The 24,290-nt window shown below is 42.4% G+C and overlaps 1 pseudogene; it reads right to left on the minus strand.

Annotated features, from left to right (window-relative positions):
• The window catches only part of LOC109774712 (uncharacterized), a 44,508-nt pseudogene extending 26,847 nt beyond the window's left edge, over positions 1-17,661 (minus strand).
• Positions 17,662-24,290: the final 6,629 nt, after the last annotated feature.

Here is a 24,290-nt window from a genome sequence, read left to right on the forward strand (position 1 = left end):
AGGGGATCCTCCTCCACCCAAGGGTGATCCCGTGTTTGAGCTTAAACCGTTACCTGATACTCTTAAATATGCTTATCTTGATGAGAAAAAGATATATCCTGTTATTATTAGTGCTAACCTTTCAGAGCATGAAGAAGAGAGATTTGAAAACTCTGAAGAAGCACCGTGCTGCTATTGGATATACTCTTGATGATCTTAAGGGCATTAGTCCCACTCTATGTCAACACAAAATAAATTTGGAGAAAGATGCCAAACCAGTTCATGATCACCAACGACGGCTGAATCCTAAGATGAAAGAAGTGGTAAGAAAGGAAATACTAAAGCTCCTTGAGGCAGTTATAATTTATCCCGTTGCTGATAGTCAGTGGGCAAGTCCCGTCCATTGTGTCCCTAAGAAGGGAGGTATTACTGTCGTTCCTAATGATAAAGATGAATTGATTCCGCAAAGAATTATTACAGGTTATAGGATGGTAATTGGTTTCCGCAAATTAAATAAGGCTACTAAAAAAGATCATTACCCCTTACCTTTTATTGATCAAATGCTAGAAAGATTATCCAAACATACACATTTTTGCTTTCTAGATGGTTATTCTGGTTTCTCTCAAATACCTGTGTCAGCCGATGATCAATCAAAGACCACTTTTACTTGCCCTTTCGGTACTTTTTCTTATAGACGTATGCCTTTTGGTTTATGTAATGCACCTGCTACCTTTCAAAGATGCATGATGGCTATATTCTCTGACTTTTGTGAAAAGATTTGTGAGGTTTTCATGGATGATTTCTCCGTCTATGGATCCTCTTTTGATGATTGCTTGAGCAACCTTGATCGAGTTTTGCAGAGATGTGAAGAAACTAATCTTGTCTTGAATTGGGAAAAGTGCCACTTTATGGTTAATGAAGGTATTGTCTTGGGGCATAAAATTTCTGAAAGAGGTATTGAAGTTGATAAAGCCAAGGTTGATGCTATTGAAAAGATGCCATGTCCCAAGGACATTAAAGGTATAAGAAGTTTCCTTGGTCATACCGGTTTTTATAGGAGGTTCATTAAGGACTTCTCAAAAATTTCTCGGCCTCTGACTAATTTATTACAAAAGGATATACCATTTGTCTTTGATGATGATTGTGTAGAAGCATTTGAAATACTTAAGAAAGCATTGATCTCTGCACCTATTGTTCAGCCACCTGATTGGAATTTACCCTTTGAAATTATGTGTGATGCTAGTGATTATGATGTAGGTGCTGTTCTAGGGCAAAGAGTTGATAAGAAATTAAATGTTATTCAATATGCTAGTAAAACCCTAGACAATGGTCAGAGAAATTATGCTACTACTGAAAAAGAATTCTTAGCAGTTGTATTTGCTTGTGATAAGTTTAGGCCTTATATTGTTGATTCTAAAGTAATTATTCACACTGATCACGCTGCTATTAAATATCTTATGGAAAAGAAAGATGCTAAACCTAGACTTATTAGATGGGTTCTCTTGTTACAAGAACTTGATTTGCATATTATTGATAGAAAGGGAGCTGAGAACCCCGTTGCAGACAACTTGTCTAGGTTAGAAAATGTTCTTGATGACCCATTACCTATTGATGATAGCTTCCCTGATGAACAATTAAATGTCATAAATGCTTCTCGTACTACTCCTTGGTATGCTGATTATGCTAATTACATCGTTGCTAAATTTATACCACCTAATTTCACATACCAACAAAAGAAAAAGTTTTTCTATGATTTAAGACATTACTTCTGGGATGACCCACATCTTTATAAAGAAGGAGTGGATGGTGTTATTAGACGTTGTGTACCTGAGCAAGAACAGGAACAGATCCTACGCAAGTGTCACTCCGAGGCTTATGGAGGACACCACGCTGGAGACAGAACTGCACATAAGGTATTGCAATCCGGTTTTTATTGGCCTACTCTCTTCAAGGATGCCCGCAAGTTTGTTTTATCTTGTGATGAATGCCAAAGAATTGGTAATATTAGTAGACGTCAAGAAATGCCTATGAATTATTCACTTGTTATTAAACCACTTGATGTTTGGGGCTTTGATTATATGGGACCTTTTCCTGCCTCCAATGGATACACACATATTTTAGTTGATGTTGATTACGTTACGAAGTGGGTAGAAGCTATTCCAACTAGTAGTGCTGATCATAACACTTCTATTAAGATGCTTAAAGAAGTTATTTTTTCCGTGGTTTGGAGTCCCTAGATATTTAATGACTGATGGTGGTTCACATTTTATTCATGGTGCTTTTCGTAAAATGCTTGCTAAGTATGATGTTAATCATAGAATTGCATCTCCTTATCACCCGCAGTCTAGTGGTCAAGTAGAATTGAGTAATAGAGAGCTCAAATTAATTTTGCAAAAGACTATTAATAGATCTAGAAAGAATTGGTCCAAGAAACTTGATGATGCATTATGGGCTTATAGAACTGCATATAAAAATCCTATGGGTATGTCTCCGTATAAAATGGTTTATGGAAAAGCATGTCACTTACCTCTCGAACTAGAACATAAGGCATATTGGGCCATTAAAGAGCTTAACTATGATTTCAAACTTGCCGGTGAGAAGAGGTTATTTGACATTAGCTCACTTGATGAATGGAGAACCCAAGCCTATGAGAATGCCAAATTGTTTAAAGAAAAGGTTAAAAGATGGCATGACAAAAGGGTACAAAAGCGTGAGTTTAATGTAGGTGATTATGTATTGCTATACAACTCCCGTTTAAGATTTTTTGCAGGGAAACTTCTCTCTAAATGGGAAGGCCCTTACGTTATCGAGGAGGTCTATCGTTCCGGTGCCATAAAAATCAATAACTTTGAAGGCACAAATCCGAAGGTGGTGAACGGTCAAAGAATCAAACATTTTATCTCAGGTAATCCTATAAATGTTGAAACCAATGTTATTGAAACCGTAACCCCAGAAGAATACATAAGGGACACTTTCCGGAATGTTTCAGACTCCGAAAAGGAATAGGTATGTGGTACGGTAAGTAAACCAACTCTAAAACAGTTCTAAAGGCAATTTTTCTCCATTTTGGAATATTTAGAAAAATAGAAAAATAAGACGCAGTCCGAGAAGGACACGAGGCCTCCACGAGGGTGGAGGGCGCGCCCTACCCCCTGGGCGCGCCCCCCTACCTCGTGGGCACCTCGTACACTCTCCGGACTCCGTTTTCTTGCACGATACGTATTTTGGTCGGTAAAAATTCATTATATAATCTCCCGAAGGTTTTGACCTCCGTATCACGCAAACATTTCCTGTCTTTGTTTCGAGCTGTCCTGCTGCAGATTAGAGCAACATGTCGTCCCAGAATTCGGAAGGAGAAAGCTATGTGGCTGATTACCTTGCAGATCCTAAGGTCTATGGGGATGTGGAGCATTGTGGTTGGACTACGGAAGAAGAAGAGGACTATGAACCCAAGAGAAAGGAGGAGACGAGCTCAGATGAAGATGAAGTCCCATTACCTCAACCTGGGGACATGCATGTGGAGTTCAAAAAGTCAAGCTTCCTTGATAGAGCAAAGAAATTTAAGATCGAGTTTATCCCTTTTCGCCTCTTGCAGGAAAACAAGCAGGAATTATGCAAAAAGATATTAAGCCTGGGGCAGGAGATTGATGACCTGAGGGATCAAAATTATGTCCTCAAGCGCAAATTAAGGAAGAAGCCCATGCCTTGGAAGAGGGACGACAAGCTTGCTTCATCAACAACCCCATCACCACCACTTCTGAGGAAGGAAACATAATCACATGGCTATGGGCACTCCCCTTGGCAACTGCCAAGCTTGGGGGAGATGCCCCGGTATCGTATCACCACCACATCTCCTATCTTTACCGTTTTTCTTAGTTCGATCCTTTTAGTAATATCTTGATCTAGTAGAATAAAGTTTTGGTATGATCTAGTTTTGAGTTTTGCTTTATGATCCCTCTATGTAATCAAGTCCGTGAGCTATATATAATAAAGATTAGTGTTGAGTCAAGGGGTTGATTATCTTGCTATGATCTTGAGGGAATAAAAGAAAGAGAAAAGAATAAAAAGAAACAAAGAGATCATATTGATCTTATGGAGAGTAATAACTTCACATAGAAAGAGTGTGATGATTAAAAGTTGTTGAGAGTTGGCAAACATAGCTTTGGTCATCGTTGCAATTAATAGGAAGTAATAAAGAAAGAGAGGTTTCACATATAAATATACTATCTTGGACATCTTTTATGATTGGGAGCACTCATTAAAATATGACATGCTAAAGAGTTGATGTTGGACAAGGAAGACAACGTAATGGGTTATGTTTTCTTATATCTGAAATAAAGTATATTGTCATGGATCATCCAACATGTTGAGCTTGTCTTTCCCCCTCATGCTAGCCAAATTCTTTGCACCAAGTAGAGATACTACTTGTGCTTCCCAATACCCTTAAACCAGTTTTGCCATGAGAGTCCACCATATCTACCTATGGACTGAGTAAGATCCTTCAAGTAAGTTGTCATCAGTGCAAGCAATAAAAATTTCTCTCTAAATATGTATGATTTATTGGTGTGGAGGAAATAAGCTTTATACGATCTTGTGATGTGGAAAAAATAAAAGCGACAGACTGCATAATAAAGGTTCATATCACAAGTGGCAATATAAAGTGACATTCTTTCGCATTAAGATTTTGTGCATCCAACCTTGAAAGCGCATGGCAACCTCTGCTTCCCTCTGCGAAGGGCCTCTCTTTTATTATTATCTTCTACCTTATGCAAGATTCATGGTGATCTTCACCTTTCCTTTTTACATTTTATCCTTTGGCAAGCATAGTATGTTGGAAAGATCCTGATATATATATATATCTAATTGGATGTAAGTTAGCATGAACTATTATTGTTGACATTACCCTTGAGGTAAAAGGTTGGGAGGCGAAACTATAAGCCCCTATCTTTCTCTGTGTCCGATTAAAACTTCGTAACCACAAGTATTGCGTGAGTGCTAGCAATTGTGAAAGACTAAATGATAGTTGAGTATGTGGACTTGCTAAAAGGCTCTGACATAGACTCTTTCTGATGTTATGATAAATTGCAATTGCTTCAATGACTGAGATTATAGTTTGTTAGTTCTCAATAGAGTTTCTGATTCATACTTTGCATTGTGAATAGATTATTACTTGAGCATAAGAAATCATATGACAATATCCATATATGTTGCTGTTATGAGAATAATCATGATGCCCTCATGTCCTTATTTTATTTTATCGACACCTCTATCTCTAAACATGTGGACATATTTATCGTTATCGGCTTCCGCTTGAGGACAAGCGAGGTCTAAGCTTGGGGGAGTTGATACGTCCATTTTGCATCTTGCTTTTATATCAATATTTATTGCATTATGGGCTGTTATTACACATTATGTCACAATACTTATGCCTATTCTCTCTTATTTTACAAGGTTTACATAAGGAGGGAGAATGCCGGCAACTGGAATTCTGGGCTGGAAAAGGAGCAAATATTAGAGACCTATTATGCACAACTCCAAAAGTCCTGAAACTCCACGAAAGTTATTTTTGGAAATAATAAAAAATACTGAGCGGAAGAAATACCAGAGGGGGCCCACACCCTGGCCACGAGGGTGGGGGGCGCGCCCCCCTGCCTCGTGGCCCCCCTGTTGGCCCTCCGGTGCCCATCTTCTGCTATATGAAGTCTTTCATCTGAAGAAAAATCATAAGCAAGCTTTCGGGACGAGACTCCGCCGCCACGAGGCGGAACCTTGGAGGAACCAATCTAGGGCTCCGGCAGAGCTGTTCTGCCGGGGACACTTCCCTCTGGGAGGGGGGAAATCATCACCATCGTCATCACCAACGTTCCTCTCATCGGAAGAGGGCAATCTCCATCAACATCTTCACCAGAACCATCTCCTCTCCAACCCTAGTTCATCTCTTGTATCCAATTCTTGTCTCTAAGTCTGGGATTGGTACCTGTAGGTTGCTAGTAGTGTTGATTACTCCTTGTAGTTGATGCTAGTTGGTTTATTTTGTGGAAGATCATATGTTCAGATCCTACATGCATATTAATACTCCTATGATTATGAACATGAATATGCTTTGTGAGTAGTTACATTTGTTCTTGAGGACACGGGAGAAGTCTTGCTATTAGTAGTCATGTGAATTTGGTATTCGTTCGATATTTTGATGAGATGTATGTTGTCTATCCTCTAGTGGTGTTATGTGAACGTCGACTACATGACACTTCACCATTATTTGGGCCTAGAGGAAGGCATTGGGAAGTAATAAGTAGATGATGGGTTGCTAGAGTGGCAGAAGCTTAAACCCTAGTTTATGCGTTGCTTCGTAAGGGGCTGATTTGGATCCACATGTTTCATGCTATGGTTAGGTTTACCTTAATACTTCTTTTGTAGTTGCAGATGCTTGCAATAGGGGTTAATCATAAGTGGGATGCTTGTTCAAGTAAGGACAGCACCCAAGCACCGGTCCACCCACATATCAAATTATCAAAGTACCGAACGCGAATCATATGAACGTGATGAAAACTAGCTTGACGATAATTCCCATGTGTCCTCGGGAGCGCTTTTCTTTATATAAGAGTTCGTCCAGGCTTGTCCTTTGCTACAAAAAGGATTGGGCCACCTTGCTGCACTTTATTTACTTTTGTTACTTGTTGCTCGTTACAAATTATCCTATCACAAAACTATTTGTTACCTATAATTTCAGTGCTTTTAGAGAATACCTTGCTGAAAACCACTTATCATTTCCTTCTGCTCCTCGTTGGGTTCGACATTCTTACTTATCAAAAGGACTACGATAGATCCCCTATACTTGTAGGTCATCAGCTATGTTGATTTTGTTTCACCTACATGTGTGAACATGTGCCAAGTCAAATCACTTAAATCATTCAAAGGAGGATACCACCCTATTATACCACATCACAACCATTTTAATAGCATGTTGGTACGCAAGGTAAACCATTATAAACTCCTAGCTAATTAAGCATGGCACAAGCAACTATGATCTCTAATTGTCATTGCAAACATGTTTATTCATAATAGGCTGAATCAGGAACGATGAACTAATCATATTTACAAAAACAAGAGAGCTCGAGTTCATACCAGCTTCTCCCATCTCAATTAGTCCATCATATATCGTCATTATTGCCTTTCACTTGCACGACCGAATGATGTGAATAATAATAGTGCATGTGCATTGGACTAAGCTGGAATCTGTGAGCATTCAATAAACAGGAGAAGACAAGGCAATATGGGCTCTTGGTTAAATCAACAATAATGCATATAAGAGCCACTTCAACAATTTAATCATGGTCTTCTCCTATCGACCCCCAAAGAAAAGAAAAGAAATAAAATCTATTTACACGGGAAAGCTCCCAACAAACAAAAGAAGAACATGAAATATTTTCGGTTTTTCTTTTTAATTATTACTACTACATCAAGAAAATAAACTAGCTAAACGCTACAACTATTTTTTTTGGTTTTCTTAAGATTTTTCAAACACACAAGAAGAAAGCAAGAAAAAGGAAAATAAACTAGCATGGATATTACGGTGAAAAAGTATGAGCACCGACATCTAGCAATGAGTGTGTCAACATGAATGTAATGTTGGTGAGAGATACGTACTCCCCCAAGCTTAGGCTTTTGGCCTAAGTTGGTTTATTGCCACGGATGGCCTGGCGGGTATCCAAAGTTGTAGTTGGGGTCGTACTGAGATGCAGTAGTCATTGCATCGTGGGCTGCAGCTTGGAGGCGAGCTATCTCAACCCTCCTCTTATACTCTTCCGCCTACTCTCTGGTTATAAAATATCTCCCTTTTGCCTGAAAGTCAAAGAAAGTAGAAGCAGGGAGAGCGACGTGATAGGTGCGTCGTCTGTCAAAGATTAGTCCGTACTGGAGGAACTGATCGTTCCTCTCAACAAAATGATGATGAACCATAGCCTCATAATCCAAATAAGCAGGAGGCAACTCAATATCATCCTCACGTATGGTTACACCAAGAAAATTAGCTATACGGGTTGCATAAATTCCACCAAAGAAATCTCCATTAAATCTATTATGATGCAACCTACGTGCAACAATAGCTCCCAAATTATAATGTTTATCTCCTAAGACAGCACTCCTAAGAATACTGAGGTTAGGGACACACATGTGACATGCTTCATCCTTACCATTTATGCACCTACCTATGAAGAGAGAAAAATAATGTATAGCAGGAAAATGAATGCTCCCTATGGTAGCTTGTGCTATATCTCTAGATTCCCCCATAGTTATACTAGCAAGAAAATCTCTAAGTTCAGATTTGCGAGGTTCACTAGTACTACCCCATTGTGGAAGTTTGCAAGCAGTGGTAAAATCCTCTAAGTCCATAGTATAAGAATTTTCATAAAGATCAAACAGGACAATTTGGAATTGCGTGAAGATGAAAATTCAAACCTCCTCACAAAGGAACTAGTGAGATAGTGGTACTGACGGCACTTTTCTGCCTCGAAGCTCACAAGATCAGCGTTACGCAAATATGTGTTAAATTCTTCCTTAATTCCTGCTTGATCCATGAAGTCCTCTGAAGGCCATTCACAAGGCCGCACTGGGGCGTCCCTTGGTGGTTCATCATCAGCATCACGCATTGCAAGCCTGGGTCCTTGCTTCCTTGAAGAACCAGCTTGCTACACCTTCCTAAACATATTTCTTCCTCTGAAAAATTTCTGAAATTTTTAGTAACTTCAAATAAAAGTGAACCAAGCTCAACAAAATTGATAGCAACTACTCCTACAAGTGCCTAGAGCCTATATCATGCATTAGAACTACTTGGAACCATATAAATTTGACATGCAAGCTCAAGAACATGGTCACCTAGGCAGCACAAATTTGCAATGAATAAAGCACTAGAACAAAAACTAATTGGACCAATGGAGGAGTCACATACGAAGGAACAATCCCCCAAAGCAGTTTTGTGAGAGGTGCTTTGAGCAAGGAGATCGAAAATTGCAGCAAAATGAGCTAGAACTCGTGCTTGAGCTGGTTGGTGATTTTTTGGGAGGAAGAAGAAGTGTGTGGGTGAAGGAATAAGTGGAGGGGAGCCACCATGGGCCCACGAGGCAGGGGGAGACGCCCAGGGGGGTGGGCGTGCCCTGGACCCTCGTGGCCAGGTGCTTGCTCCCCCTGTTGTGTTCTCAGTGCCAGATATTCTCAAATATTCCAGAAAAAATCATATATCAATTTCAGGGCATTTGGAGAACTTTTATTTTTGGGGTATTTTTATATTGCACAGATAATTCAGAAAACAGACAGAATATACTATTTTTGCTTTATTTGTTCTAAACAACAGAAAGTAAAAGGAGGGTACAGAAGGTTGTGCTTTCTAACTTCATCCATCTCATGCTCATCAAAAGGAATCCACTAACAAGGTTGATCAGGTCTTGTTAACAAACTCATTCCGAATCGCATGAAACCGGAGAAATTTCGAATAACACTATGTTACCTCAACGGGGATATGCACATCCCCAATAATAAGAATATCATATTTCTTCTTGACAGTAGGAAGAGGAAATTCAAAACCTCCAAAAATAATCGATGGAATTTTTCCAATAGAATTGATACTGTGGACTTGAGGTTGTTTCCTCGGAAAGTGTACTATATGCTCATTACCATTAACATGAAAAGTGACATTGCCTTTGTTGCAATCAATAACAGCCCCTGCAGTATTCAAAAAGGGTCTTCCAAGAATAATAGACATACTATCATCCTCGGGAATATCAAGAATAACAAAGTCCGTTAAAATAGTAACGTTTGCAACCACAACAGGCACATCCTCACAAATACCGACAGGTCTAGCAGTTGATTTATCGGCCATTTGCAAAGATATTTCAGTAGGTGTCAACTTATTCAAATCAAGTCTATGATATAAAGAGAGGGGCATAACACTAACAACAGCTCCAAGATCACATAAAGCAGTTCTAACATAATTTCTTTTAATGGAGCATGGTATAGTAGGTACTCCTGGATCTCCAAGTTTCTTTGGTATTCCACCTTTAAAAGTATAATTAGCAAGCATGATGGAAATTTCAGCTTCCGGTATCTTTATTTTATTAGTAACAATTTCTTTCATGTACTTAGCATAAGGATTCATTTTGAGCATATCAGTCAAACGCATACGCAAAAAGATAGGTCTAATCATTTCAGCAAAGCGCTCAAAATCCTCATCATCCTTTTTCTTGGATGGTTTGGGAGGAAAAGGCATGGGTTTTTGAACCCATGGCTCTCTTTCCTTACCGTGCTTCCTAGCAACAAAGTCTCTCTTATCATAACGTTGATTCTTTGATTGTGGGTTATCAAGATCAACAGCAGGTTCAATTTCTATATCATTATCTTTGCTAGGTTGAGCATCATCATGAACATCATCATTAATATTATCACTAGGTTCATGTTCATTACCAGATTGTGTTTCAGCATCAGAAATAGAAATATCATTTGGATTCTCAGGTGTTTCAGCAATAGGTTCACTAGAAGCATGCAAAGTCCTATCATTTTTCTTTTTCTTCTTTTTAGAAGGACTAGGTGCATCTATATTAGTTCTTTGGGAATCCTGCTCAATTCTCTTAGGATGGCCTTCATGATACAAAGGTTCCTGAGTCATTTTACCAGTTCTAGTAGCCACTCTAACAACAAAATCATTATCCTTACTATTCAATTCATTGAGCAAATCATTCTGAGCTTTAAGTACTTGTTCTACTTGAGTGGTAACCATAGAAGCATGTTTACTAATGAGTTTAAGTTCACCTTTAACTCTAGACATATAACCACTCAAGTGTTCAATCATATAAGCATTGCATTTTAATTATCTACCAAAATAAGCATTGAAATCTTCTTGCTTAACCATAAAGTTATCAAACTCATCCAAACATTGGCTAGCAAACTTAGTAGGAGGGATTTCAGCTTTATCATATCTATAGAGAGAATTTACCTTCACTACCTGTGTCGGGTTATCAAGACCATGAGTTTCTTCAATAGGTGATGAATTAAGATCATATATTTCTTCAACAGGAGGTAAATTAAGACCATGTATTTCTTCAATAGGAGGTAAATTCTTTACATCTTCAGCTTTAATACCCTTTTCTTTCATAGATTTCTTTGCCTCTTGCATATCTTCAGGACTGAGAAATGGAACACCTCTTTTCTTCGGAGTTGGCTTAGGAGTTGGTTCAGGAAGTGTCCAATTATTTTCATTAGTCAACATATTATTCAACAAAATTTCAGCTTCATCTGGTGTTCTTTCCCTGAAAACAGAACCATCACAACTATCCAGGTGGTCTCTGGAAGCATCGGTTAGTCCATTATAAAAGATATCAAGTATTTCATTTTTCTTAAGAGGATGATCAGGCAAAGCATTAAGTAATGGGAGAAGCCCCCCCAAGCTTGTGGGAGACTCTCTTCTTCAATTTGCACAAAATTATATATTTCCCTTAAGGCAGCTTGTTTCTTATGAGCAGGGAAATATTTAGCAGAGAAGTAATAAATCATATCCTGGGGACTACGCACACAACCAGGATCAAGAGAGTTAAACCATATCTTAGCATCACCCTTTAATGAGAACGGAAATATTTTAAGGATATAAAAGTAGCGAGTTCTCTCATCATTAGTGAACAGGGTGGCTATATCATTTAATTTAGTAAGATGTGCCACAACAGTTTCAGATTCATAACCATAAAAAGGATCAGACTCAACCAAAGTAATTATATCAGGATCAACAGAGAATTCATAATCCTTATGAGTAACGAAGATAGGTGAAGTAGCATAAGCAGGATCATATTTCATTCTAGCATTCAGATTTTTTTTGTTTAAGCTTAGCTAATAATTTCTTAAGATCACTTCTATCATTGCAAGCAAGAAAGTCTCTAGCAGTTTCTTCATCCATAACATAGCCCTCAGGCACAACAGGCAATTCATATTTATTGGGAGAGCCTTCATCATCACTTTCATCAATATTATCAGTTTCAGTAATTTCATCTCTAGCCCTAGCAAGTTGTTCATCAAGAAATTCACCAAGTGGCACAGTGGTATCAAGCATAGAAGTAGTTTCATCATAAGTATCATGCATAGCAGAAGTGGCATCATCAATAACATGCGACATATCAGAATTAATAGCAGAAGCAGGTTTAGGTGTCGCAAGCTTACTCAAAACAGAAGGTGAATCAAGTGCAGAGCTAGATGGCAGTTCCTTACCTCCCGTCGTAGTTGAGGGATAAATTTTTGTTTTCTCGCCTTTCAAGTTCCTCATAGTGACCAGTAGAAATAAATCCCAAGTGACTCAAAGAATAGAGCTATGCTCCCCGGCAACGGTGCCAGAAAATAGTCTTGATAACCCACAAGTATAGGGGATCGCAACAGTTTTCGAGGGTAGAGTATTCAACCCAAATTTATTGATTCGACACAAGGGGAGCCAAAGAATATTCCCAAGTATTAGCAGTTGAGTTGTCAATTCAACCACACTTGGATAACTTAATATCTGCAGCAAAGTATTTAGTAGCAAAGTAATATGGAAGTAACGGTAATGATAGCAAAAGTAATATTTTTGGGTTTTGTAGTGATTGTAACAGTAGCACCGGAAAAGTAAATAAGCGAAGAACAATATGTGAAAAGCTCGTAGGCATTGGGTCGGCGATGGAGAATTATGCCGGATGCGGTTCATCATGTAACAATCATAACATAGGGTGACACCGAACTAGCTCGAATTCATCAATGTAATGTAGGCATGTATTCCGAATATAGTCATACGTGCTTATGGAAAAGAACTTGCATGACATCTTTTGTCCTACCCTCCCGTGGCAGCGGGGTACTAGCGGAAACTAAGGGATATTAAGGCCTCCTTTTAATAGAGTACTAGACCAAAGCAAAAATGCATAGTGAATACATGAACTCCTCAAACTATGGTCATCACCGGGAGTGGTCCCGATTATTGTCACTTCGGGGTTGCCAGATCATAACACATAGTAGGTGACTATAGGCTTGCAAGATAGGATCAAGAACTCACATATATTCATGAAAACATAATAGGTTCAGATCTGAAATCATGGCACTCGGGCCCTAGTGACAAGCATTAAGCATAGCAAAGTCATAGCAACATCAATCTTAGAACATAGTGGATACTAGGGATCAAACCATAACAAAACTAACTCGATTACATGATAAATCTCATCCAACCCATCACCGTGTAGCAAGCCTACGATGGAATTACTCACGCACGGCGGTGATCATCATGAAATTGGTGATGGAGGATGGTTGATGATGACGACGGCGACGGATTCCCCTCTTCGGAGCCCCGAACGGACTCCAGACCAGCCCTCCCGAGAGAGTTTAGGGTTGGCAGCGGCTCGGTATCGTGAAACGCGATGAATCTTTCTCTCCGATTTTTTTCTCCTCGAACACGAATATATGGAGTTGGAGTTCAGGTTGGTGGAGCTCCAGGGGCCCACGAGGCAGGGGGCGCGCCCCCACCCTCGTGGAAAGGGTGTGGTCCCCCTGGTCTTGATTCTTTCGCCAGTATTTTTTATTATTTCCAAAAATAATCTCCGTGGAGTTTCAGGTCATTCCAAGAACTTTTGTTTCTGCACATAAATAACACCATGGCAATTCTGCTGAAAACAGCGGCAGTCCGGGTTAGTTCCCTTCAAATCATGCAAGTTAGAGTCCAAAACAAGGGCAAAACTGTTTGGAAAAGTAGATACGACAGAGACGTATCAATGGGTATCTGTGTAAAGGGGCAATATCGGTGGACTGAACTGCAGAATGCCAGAATAAAAAGGGGGATAGCTAGTCCTATCGAAGACTACGCTTCTGGCAGCCTCCATCTTGCAGCATGTAGAAGAGAGTAGATGGTAAGTTCACCAAGTAGCATCGTATAGCATAAACCTACCCGGTGATCCTCTCCTCGTCGCGCTGTGAGAGAGTGACCACCGGGTTGTATCTGGCACTTGAAAGGGTGTGTTTTATTAAGTATCCAGTTCTAGTTGTCATAAGGTTGAGGTACAACCCCGGGTCGTCCTTTTACCGAGGATCACGGCTATTCGAATAGATAAACTTCCCTGCAGGGGTGCTCCAGGTTACCCAACATGCTCGATCCCTCTGGCCGGACACACTTTCCTGGGTCATGCCCGGCCTCGGAAGATCAACACATCACAGCCCTACGTAGGAACAACAGAGAGGTCAGCACGCCGGTCTAAATCCTATGCGCGCAGGGGTCTGGGCCCATCGCCCATTGCACACCTGTACATTGCGAACGCGGCCGGTGAGCAGACCTAGTGATAACCCACAAGTATAGGGGATCGCAACAGTTTTTGAGGGTAGATTATTCAACCCAAGTTTATTGATTCGACACAAGGGGAGCCAAAGAATATTCTCAAGTATTAGCAGTTCAGTTGTCAATTCAACCACACCTGGAAACTTAATATCTGCAGCAAAGTGTTTAGTAGCAAAGTAGTATGGAAGTAACAGTAACAGTGGCAAAGGTAACAGTAGCAACTTTATAGTAATTGTAACAGTGGCAATGGTAAAGTAACTAAGCAAAGATCAATATGTGAAAAGCTTGTAGGAATTGGATCAGTGATGGATAATTATGTCGGATGCGATTCCTCATGCAACAGTTATAACCTAGGGTGACACAGAACTAGCTCCAGTTCATCAATGTAATCTAGGCATGTATTCCGAATATAGTCATACGTGCTTATGGAAAAGAACTTGCATGACATCTTTTGTCCTACCCTCCCATGGCAGCGGGGTCCTATTGGAAACTATGGGAAATTAAGGCCTCCTTTTAATAGAGTACTGGACCAAAGCATTAACACTTAATGAATACATGAACTCCTCAAACTACGGTCATTACCGGGAGTGGTCCCGATTGTTGTCACTTCGGGGTTACCGGATCATAACACATAGTAGGTGACTATTGACTTGCAGAATATGATCAAGAACTCACATATATTCATGAAAACATAATAGGTTCAGATCTGAAATCATGGCACTCGGGCGCTAGTGACAAGCATTAAGCATAGCAAAGTCATAGCAACATCAATCTCAGAACATAATGGATACTAGGGATCAAACCCTAACAAAACTAACTCGATCACATGGTAAATCTCATCCAACCCATCACCGTCCAGCAAGCCTACGATGGAATTACTCACGCACGGCGGTGAGCATCATGAAATTGGTGATGGAGGAAGGTTGATGATGACGACGGCGAAGGATTCCCCTCTCCGGAGCCCCGAACGGACTGCAGATCAGCCCTCCCGAGAGAGTTAGGGCTTGGCGGCGGCTCCGTATCGTAAAACACGATGAATCCTTCTCTCTGAATTTTTTCTCCCTGAATGTGAATATATAGAGTTGGAGTTGAGGTCGGTGGAGCCTCAGGGGGCCCATGAGGCAGGGGGCGCGCCCCAGGGGGTGGGCGCGCCCTCCACCCTTGTGGACAGGGTGTGGCCCCCCTGGTGTTGATTCTTTCACTAGTATTTTTTATATCTTCCAAAAATATTCTTCGTGAAGTTTCAGGTCATTCCGAGAGCTTTTATTTCTACACAAAAATAACACGATGGCAATTCTGCTGAAAACAGCGTCAGTCCGGGTTAGTTCCATTCAAATCATGCAAGTTAGAGTCCAAAAAAAGGGCAAAAGTGTTTGGAAAAGTAGATACATTGGAGACGTATCACCTAGCAACCTCCATTACAAAGAAAGTTGCGCTGCGCGGTCCAACCCAGCGCGCGCCGCTCAGTCGTTGACGTCAAGAAGGCTTCGGCTGATACCACGACGTTGAGTGCCCATAACTGTTCCTGCATAGTTGGTTAGTGCGTATAGGCCAGTGGCCAGACTCAGATCAAATACCAAGATCTCGTTAAGCGTGTTAATTGATGTAACCGCGGACGCCGACCAGGGCCAGGCCCACCTCTCACCTAGGTGGTCTCAACCTGCCCTATCGCTCTGCCATAAAGTAACAGTCGGGGGCCGTCGGGAACCCAAACCCACCTCTACCGGGATGGAGCCACCTGTCCTTTCAACCCCACATCGGAATCACTTGTGGGTACTCTACGGGCTGACCCGACTTTAGTCACCACCTGTATCATATAATGTACAAGTATATACCCATGATCACCTCTCGAGTGATCACGACCCGGTAGTATAGCATGGCAGACGGACAAGAATGTAGGGCCACTGATGGAATACTAGCATCCTATACTAAGCATTTTGGATTGCAGGTAAGGGTAACAACTGTAGCAACAATGATAGGCTATGCAGCAGAATAGGATTAACCGAAAGCAGTAACATGCTACACTACTCTAATGCAAGCAGTATAGAGAAGGAATAGGCGATATCTGGTGATCAAGGGGGGGCTTGCTTGGTTGCTCTGGCAAGAAGGGGGGGTCATCAACACAGTAGTCGATCGGGGCACCAGCAGCGGCGTCAGTCTCGTAGTCTACCGGAGAGAAGAGGGGGAATAAACAATGAATATAATGATAACAGATGCATATCGATGCATGAAATGACAAGTAATGGTGCCAGGTGTGCCCTAACGCAGTAGGAGGTGATACCGACGAAGGGGGAAAACATCCGGGAAAGTATTCCCGGTGCTTCACGTTTTGGACAGATGAACCGGAGGGGGAAAGTTGCGTGTTCGCTATGCTAGGGGTGTGTGGCGGACAAACGGGCTACGTATCCAGATTCGTCTCGTCGTTCTGAGCAACTTTCATGTACAAAGTTTTTCCATCCAAGCTACGGCTTATTTTATATTAATTTTAAAAGATTTAATCAATTTTTAAATTATTATTATTAAATTAATTCAAAAATAGCATTATTGCATCAGCACGACGTCAGCAGTCAACAGAGGTGTTGACTGGGTCGCTGACGTGTGGGTCACGCATGTCATTAACTGTTTAGTTAATTAACAGTAGTTAATTAGGTTAATTAGCTATTAGGTTAATTAATCTTAATTAGTTAACTTAAACATAATTAATTAAGTTAATTATTTAGTTAATTAACTAATTAATATTTAATTTTATTCATTTATTTAATTTAATTAATAACCCTTTTTAACAAAAACATTCTAGGGGGTGGGGCCCCTTTGTCATAGGGCCAGTGGGCCTTAGCGGGCACGACACTAACGGGTGTGGGTGCGGGCGACGGGCGCTGGGCGCCACAAGAATGGCGCAGGCGCGGGCTACAGGGGTCCGCCGCTGGCGCGGTTGTGGCCGCGGCCACCGCTGGAGCAGCAGCCACAGGAGGGGCGGCAAGGTGAGCGGCGGAGCCGGGCGCTGGCCCGCGCGTGCTGGGCGTCAGCGAGTGCCACGGGAGGAGCGGAGGGCAGGGCGGAGCGCCGGCGGCGGCGGATGGCACGGCGCAGACCAGCAGCTGCGCACGAGGCAGAGCGGGCCGACGCGAGCGGCGGCTGCAGCTGGAACAGGTGGAGCGGGACACGGGAGGGGGGAGGCGGCGGAGCAAGGCGGCTGTGGCGAGCAGCAGCAGCAGGGTGCGCGAGCGGCAAGGGGGGCGCAGCGGCGAGGCACGACGCGGGATGGCCGAGCGCTGCAAGCGGCGGGGTAGCGGGGGCGCGGGCACGGCCTCAACTGGGTGAGCGCGTGCGGGCGCGAGGGAGAGAGGAGGAGAAGGGGTGCTCATGGTGGCCGTAGGGTAAATGGCAGCGGGGCGTGGGGAGGACGATGGGGACGACGTCGACATTGGGGAGGAAGTCCGGCGAGGTGGCCGAGGCGGAGGCGCAGCTCCGGGCGACGGGGATCGGCGGTGGCGTCGGCGCGGTTCGGTTCGAGCCCCCGATCCAGATCGGATCGGGAGGGGGGAATGAGGGAGTGGGGGCAGTGGGTGGATGGGGTGGTTAGGGTTTCGGGGCATGGGTTAAGGGGAGTGGGGGTGGCCGGTTGGGCCTGGCCTGGCTAGTAGCTGGGCCGACTGGCCCAGTGGGGGGGGTTCTCTTTTCATTTTTTTGTTAGTTTTGTTTTCTATTTTCTCTTCTTTTATTTATTTTCCTTTTCCGTTTTATTTATTTTAGAGCATTTAGCATTTTCTAAAAATGTGTTTTCTTCACTATAATTACGTGTGCAATACTTGGCACAATCCGGACATTTTAGTTCTAATTTTTTAAATCTTTATTTGTTTGACTGGATTTTGAATTTGAATTTGAATCGGTTTTGTATCAGAGTGAGTTTAGCAACAGTAGTAGTGGTGACGTGGCAATATTAGTAGATGGTTACTGTAGCTTAACTATCCGGGCGTCACAATTCTTCTCCACTACAAGAAATCTCGTCCCGAGATTTAAGAGGTGGAGTAAGGGGGGAATCGGTTTACGAAATTCTAACGAATCTTCTCGATCTTGGTTGCTCTTCTCAAAGATGTCGATCCATTACATTGACGTCTTCATTTATCTGCTTCAGGTTATCCTGATGAAGTCATCATCCTTCCTTCAGGATCTCCATCGTACTTACGGGAAGCTAAGGTGGAAAACTTGGGAAGGACGGAGCTCAACATATGTTAGGTACCTGGGGGCTATCTCAGTGAACGTGGCATAGAGGCATCTCTTGAGTTGAAATTCAAGAAAGTTATTGAGAGCAAGGTGAGGATGGGCAACAAGAAGCTCCAAGCGGGTAGGCAACCGTCTGTTGCCTGAAATAGAGGGTGAAAGGGGTTCAGAGCAATGGGAATACGTATTGCACCTGATACCAGAATAGATCACTAGAAAGGTGGCTCATGATCTTTCATACGAAGCCAAGCGTGAGGAATAACTTTAGAAACAGGGGTGTACAGGAGAGTCAGGTTTCGATCATGTGGAACTGTGGGTTATGGGCCCACCATGTGGGTTAATAGCAGGAAGGCGCTAATCAATTTGCATGGTCAAGATAGCAAGGCAGGTCAGAGTATCACCTATCAGTTATGTCAGCAACAACATCGGTACCAAGGGCGAGGGACGAAGAGAACCATTTTTCCTGCTCGTTGAACAAGGCGGACCGATAGGCAAGGTTCTCGTCCATCGGTGGCTACCGGAATGTCATCAGCAATAGTAACACGGTCTTGCTGACAGAATTGTACACCGAGGTGTTTACATAAGCAGGAGAATATTACTGCTTAGATCATATAGATCACAAGAAATGTTAAACCAACCAATGGAAAGGAAAATATGATTATCAGATTAAATAGAACAATGGAAAGGAAAATGTGTTTAACACATATTTCAAGGGTATATCCTTCCCAAGGACAAGCAGACCATGATATCCATGACAGGATATAATGTAGAAAAATCTTTAGGTAGGGGAGAGAATTTTCATGACATTACCCATACAACGGTGTTTGGATAATTGAGCAAGAAACATTTAACATTGGGCTTTAAATGTTCTTGTTGAAAATCTAAGTACCACAAACATGCTTCGAGATAGTATTGACATGGTCGTCAAGCAAAGATCACACTTCGGATACACGAAGGATCCATCAGGAACAACTTGTAGAATAAGTCTTACAATTTCCTCATGGAAGAATGGATAATCTTGCTAAAAAAAACTGTAACAATAGCTCCTCCGACCAGGTTTGCTAGGCATGACATGACCTTATTCTAGCTCTGGGGAATATGTTCCAACCATCGTATCTGACCGAGATTCAGATCTGATTGATGTCAGGATAACTCAAACTCAGGATGCCTGAGAAGAAAGGTGCAACACAAATTGTCCAGATGACATTGTAAGATTGTCGGCAATTGAACTATGGAAGCGAGTTCCAAAACAAGAGTTCATCATTAAATCAACGAGAGGATGAGGAGGTGGCTGATGGTCTCAGCGACAGTTCATCGAGATTTCCAAAAGATGGATCTCCACAATTATGTGAACAAGGAGATAACATTTATCAAATCAAATGATATAATGATGAATGCTCGAGGGAAACATACACAATTAATCACTGGTTGAAAGGTGCACCCGAAATATGGGCTTAGGTAGCAGGATCAATGTTAGAATGGTGATTCGATAACCAATGGTCTAAGAATGAAATGTCGACCATTAACTTCAAAGCAATAGGGTTGCTAGAAGTTTTGAATTCGCACATCATAGTTCAATTGTCGGTTTTCCGGTTAGAAACAACACGGGGACCAAGAGATGAATGTAGATGGCGAGATATATCAATTGTATCAAGAATTCTTAAGAGGTGTTGAAATTCTCACAACATTCTTGATATATAAGATGGTATTACTTTAAGGTAGGACATAAGATAAGTTGGATAGCCAGGAACTCAAGGTACGGCCACAACACTAACAAGTTTGTGTTGGAAAGAAGGCAAGGAAGTAGTTGATGACAACACAAATTACCAAGGGACAAGGATGGTATTTCCCATGAAGAATTCTATAGATATCTTGGAAGAGCTTAGAATGTTGATGATGATCATGACACATTTGTCGAGAGATTTCAAGATGTAATCGATCAGCGATGACATCAAGTCAAAGGAATGGTGAAGCGAAAGGTTATTGGAACCAAGGGTACGACACAAACTCGAAACCAAGTTCGCTGTTCAAGGCGAAATGATATGATGAGGAAGATCGACATAAGATTAGCTCACCGTCGAAAATTTGTGCTCCGGGAAGAAGAACCATGCAGCACAGTTAAATTTAGCACGATAATGATGTAGCCGATAAGGCTAGAAATGACATGATGGAGTATTAAACTTCTCAACAACAAAGTACTAAGAGTATTGAATCATAGCGTTGATTCGATTCACTAATCGGTGTTCTCGGTTGACGACAACCCAGAACCCATGGAGTGACTATGACGGAGAAAGGTACTAATTTATCAGAAATTCATAAGATGTAGTGCAATGGGTTGATATCCTCGAGATACCAGGGGGTAATACTCGAAGGTGGATCAAAATAGAGGTTGGGCAGGCGTATTGATCTGCAAAAGGCAAGTACTTTAACTTGTCTGAGAAATAGAATCAAGGAGAAAATATGGTTGGAAGCACGATTGCAAAGGATCAATTCACAGATACCAGCTGATATTATATCAAGGAAATAGTTATTATCACAAGAAGCTTCCATGATAGGATCTACATCATGTCCATGGGCATGAACACAAAGTTCAAGGTCGACTCCCACTTCTCCAATGCATGACCATTAATTCACTGCTCTTATTAAAAAATGATTTGAGTGTGAAAACCCACCTGGTGAATTACCAGAGGAGTATGACTCGTGAAAGCTTTTCAAGTTCACACAGATTAAGGAAGGCATGGGTTCAACCCATCAGGGTATCTTTGAAACATATACCACACGCTTCAAGAGTAAATATCACCAGCTCGAAAGCAGAGCATGGTTGGCCAAATCAGGGAATAGGATTTAGCAATGGCATTATGTATTAGGGAAAGAACTTCTCGAGGTTTTTGTATACCAAGGACACTGTCGGATGAAAATTCAACAAAGGATCTGACGGTCCATAACGGAGCTGATGTGAGCATCGGCACACAAGCAGAGGAAGTAACAATGTAAAGGCATTGGATTATAGAAACAACTGACTAATTCAGAGCTCAAATGCAAAGGAATTGTGATTTTCAAATCAAGGGCTTAGAAGCAAACGCTCTGATTAAGGATGGATAAGTTGAGTAGACTTAGGGATACAATCGAAGGTAAATTGATTAGTAGAGAACCAGCTCCTATTCAAAATGACATCTGAGCCGGAAGGATGAATTCTAGGGTTCGACTGAGGAATGGGAGCATCCTCAACATATTGAATCAACAGACTTAAAATGATAAAGACAAGGGATGCCAATAAGATTACGAGACTTATGGGATTAACCATAATGCAAGCAAGCAAGAATTTCAAGAGCAATAGGATGCTCGGGATTTTTGAAAGATCGAATGGTATTTCGAAGTCTTTTGCGAAACACATGAACAACTGGGAATGAGCAGATACACGATAAGTGTGAGGAATTATACGTAGGGGTATTCATGCGGCAAAGATCTATAAGGCAGTGGCTCAAGAGATTCTTAAAAGTCGAAGGATAATTCAATACATCTTGTAATAACAAGAGCAGCTGGGGATGAATGTAAGAATGGCAAGAGCATGTAGTTATCTATTGGGGTTGACGGTGGAAGGGAATTGCAAAAGCAACGGACACAAAGTCTCGAAAGAGTATCAGAGAGTAACTTCGAAATCTTCTGGTGCAGCCCGCGATCATCTGGACTGAAGGGGCTCTCCGGGAGAAAGTGTTTTCGAGAACCTAAAGTTAGATTTTAGAAAATCATTTAACCCGAATAGAAGAGAGATCAGAATCCTAGAGTATAGATGAGGAATAAAAGATCCTAATACCACCCAATGGTGACGTGGGCCTATAAGCCACACAACCATGTTAGTAAAAGTTTTGCAATGACTAGACTCGACTTCGACCAAGGAGTTTGGAAGGGGATTCCTACAGGCAGTCGGCTCTGATACCTACTTGTGACGCCCCCAGTTCAATCGTACACTAATCATACACGCAAACATGTACGATCAAGATCAGGGACTCACGGGAAGATATCACAACACAACTCTAAAATAAAATAAGTCATACAAGCATCATAATACAAGCCAGGGGCCTCGAGGGCTCGAAGACAAGTGCTCGATCATAGACGAGTCAGCGGAAGCAACAACATCTGAGTACAGACATAAGTTAAACAAGTTGCCATAAGATGGCTAGCACAAACTGGGATACAGATCGAAAGAGGCGCAGGCCTCCTGCCTGGGATCCTCCTAAACTACTCCTGGTCGTCGGCGGCGGCCTGCACGTAGTAGTAGGCACCCTCGGTGTAGTAGGAGTCGTCGAAGGTGGCGTCTGACTCCTGGGCTCCAGCATCTAGTTGCGACAACCGAGAAGAATGGAAAGGGGGAAAAGACGGAGAAAAGCAACCGTGAGTACTCATCCAAAGTACTCGCAAGCAAGGATCTACACTACATATGCATGGGTATCTGTGTAAAGGGGCAATATCGATGGACTAAACTGCAGAATGCCAGAATAAAAAGGGGGATAACTAGTCCTGTCGAAGACTAGGCTTCTCGCAGCCTCCATCTTGCAGCATGTAGAAGAGAGTAGATGGTAAGTTCACCAAGTAGCATCGTATAGCATAAACCTACCTGGCGATCCTCTCCTCGTCCCCCTATGAGAGAGTGACCACCGGGTTGTATCTGGCACTTGAAAGGGTGTGTTTTATTAAGTATCCAGTTCTAGTTGTCATAAGGTCGAGGTACAACTCTGGGTCGTCCTTTTACCGAGGATCACGGCTATTCGAATAGATAAACTTCCCTGCAGGGGTGCACCACATTACCCAACACGCTCGATCCCTCTGGCCGGACACACTTTCCTGGGTCATGCCCGGCCTCGGAAGATCAACACGTCGTAGCCCTACCTAGGCACAACAGAGAGGTCAGCACGCTGGTCTAAATCCTATGCGTGCAGGGGTTTGGGCCCATCGCCCATTGCACACCTGCACGTTGCGATTGCGGCCGGTGAGCAGACCTAGCAACCTCCATTACAAAGAAAGTTGCATTACGCGGTCCAACCCGGCGCACGCCGCTCAGTCGCTGACGTCAAGAAGGCTTCGGCTGATACTACGACGTCGAGTGCCCATAACTGTTCCCGCGTAGTTGGTTAGTGCGTATAGGCCAGTGGCCAGACTCAGATCAAATACCAAGATCTCGTTAAGCATGTTAATTGATGTAACCGCGGACGCCGACAAGGGCCAGGCCCACCTCTCACCTAGGTGGTCTCAACCTTCCCTGTCGCTCCGCCACAAAGTAACAATCGGGGGCTGTCAGGAACCCAGGCCCACCTCTACCGGGATGGAGCCACCTGTCCTTTCAGCCCCCACATTGGAATCACTTGCGGGTACTCTACGAGCCGACCCGACTTTAGTCACCACATGTATCATATAATGTACAAGTATATACCCGTGATCACCTCCCGAGTGATCACGGCCCAGTAGTATAGCATGGCAGACGGACAAGAATGTAGGGCCGCTGATGGAATACTAGCATCCTATACTAAGCATTTATGATTGCAGGTAAGGGTAACAACTGTAGCAACAATGACAGGCTATGCAGCAGAATAGGATTAACCGAAAGCAGTAACATGCTACACTACTCTAATGCAAGCAGTAGAGAGAAGGAATAGGTGATATCTGGTGATCAAGGGGGGGCTTGCCTGGTTGCTCTGGCAAGAAGGAGGGGTCATCAACACAGTAGTCGATCGGGGCACCAGCAGCGGCGCCAGTCTCGTAGTCTACCCGAGAGAAG

This window comes from Aegilops tauschii, chromosome 5 (assembly GCF_002575655.3).
Source record: "Aegilops tauschii subsp. strangulata cultivar AL8/78 chromosome 5, Aet v6.0, whole genome shotgun sequence".
Classification (NCBI taxonomy): domain Eukaryota; kingdom Viridiplantae; phylum Streptophyta; class Magnoliopsida; order Poales; family Poaceae; genus Aegilops; species Aegilops tauschii.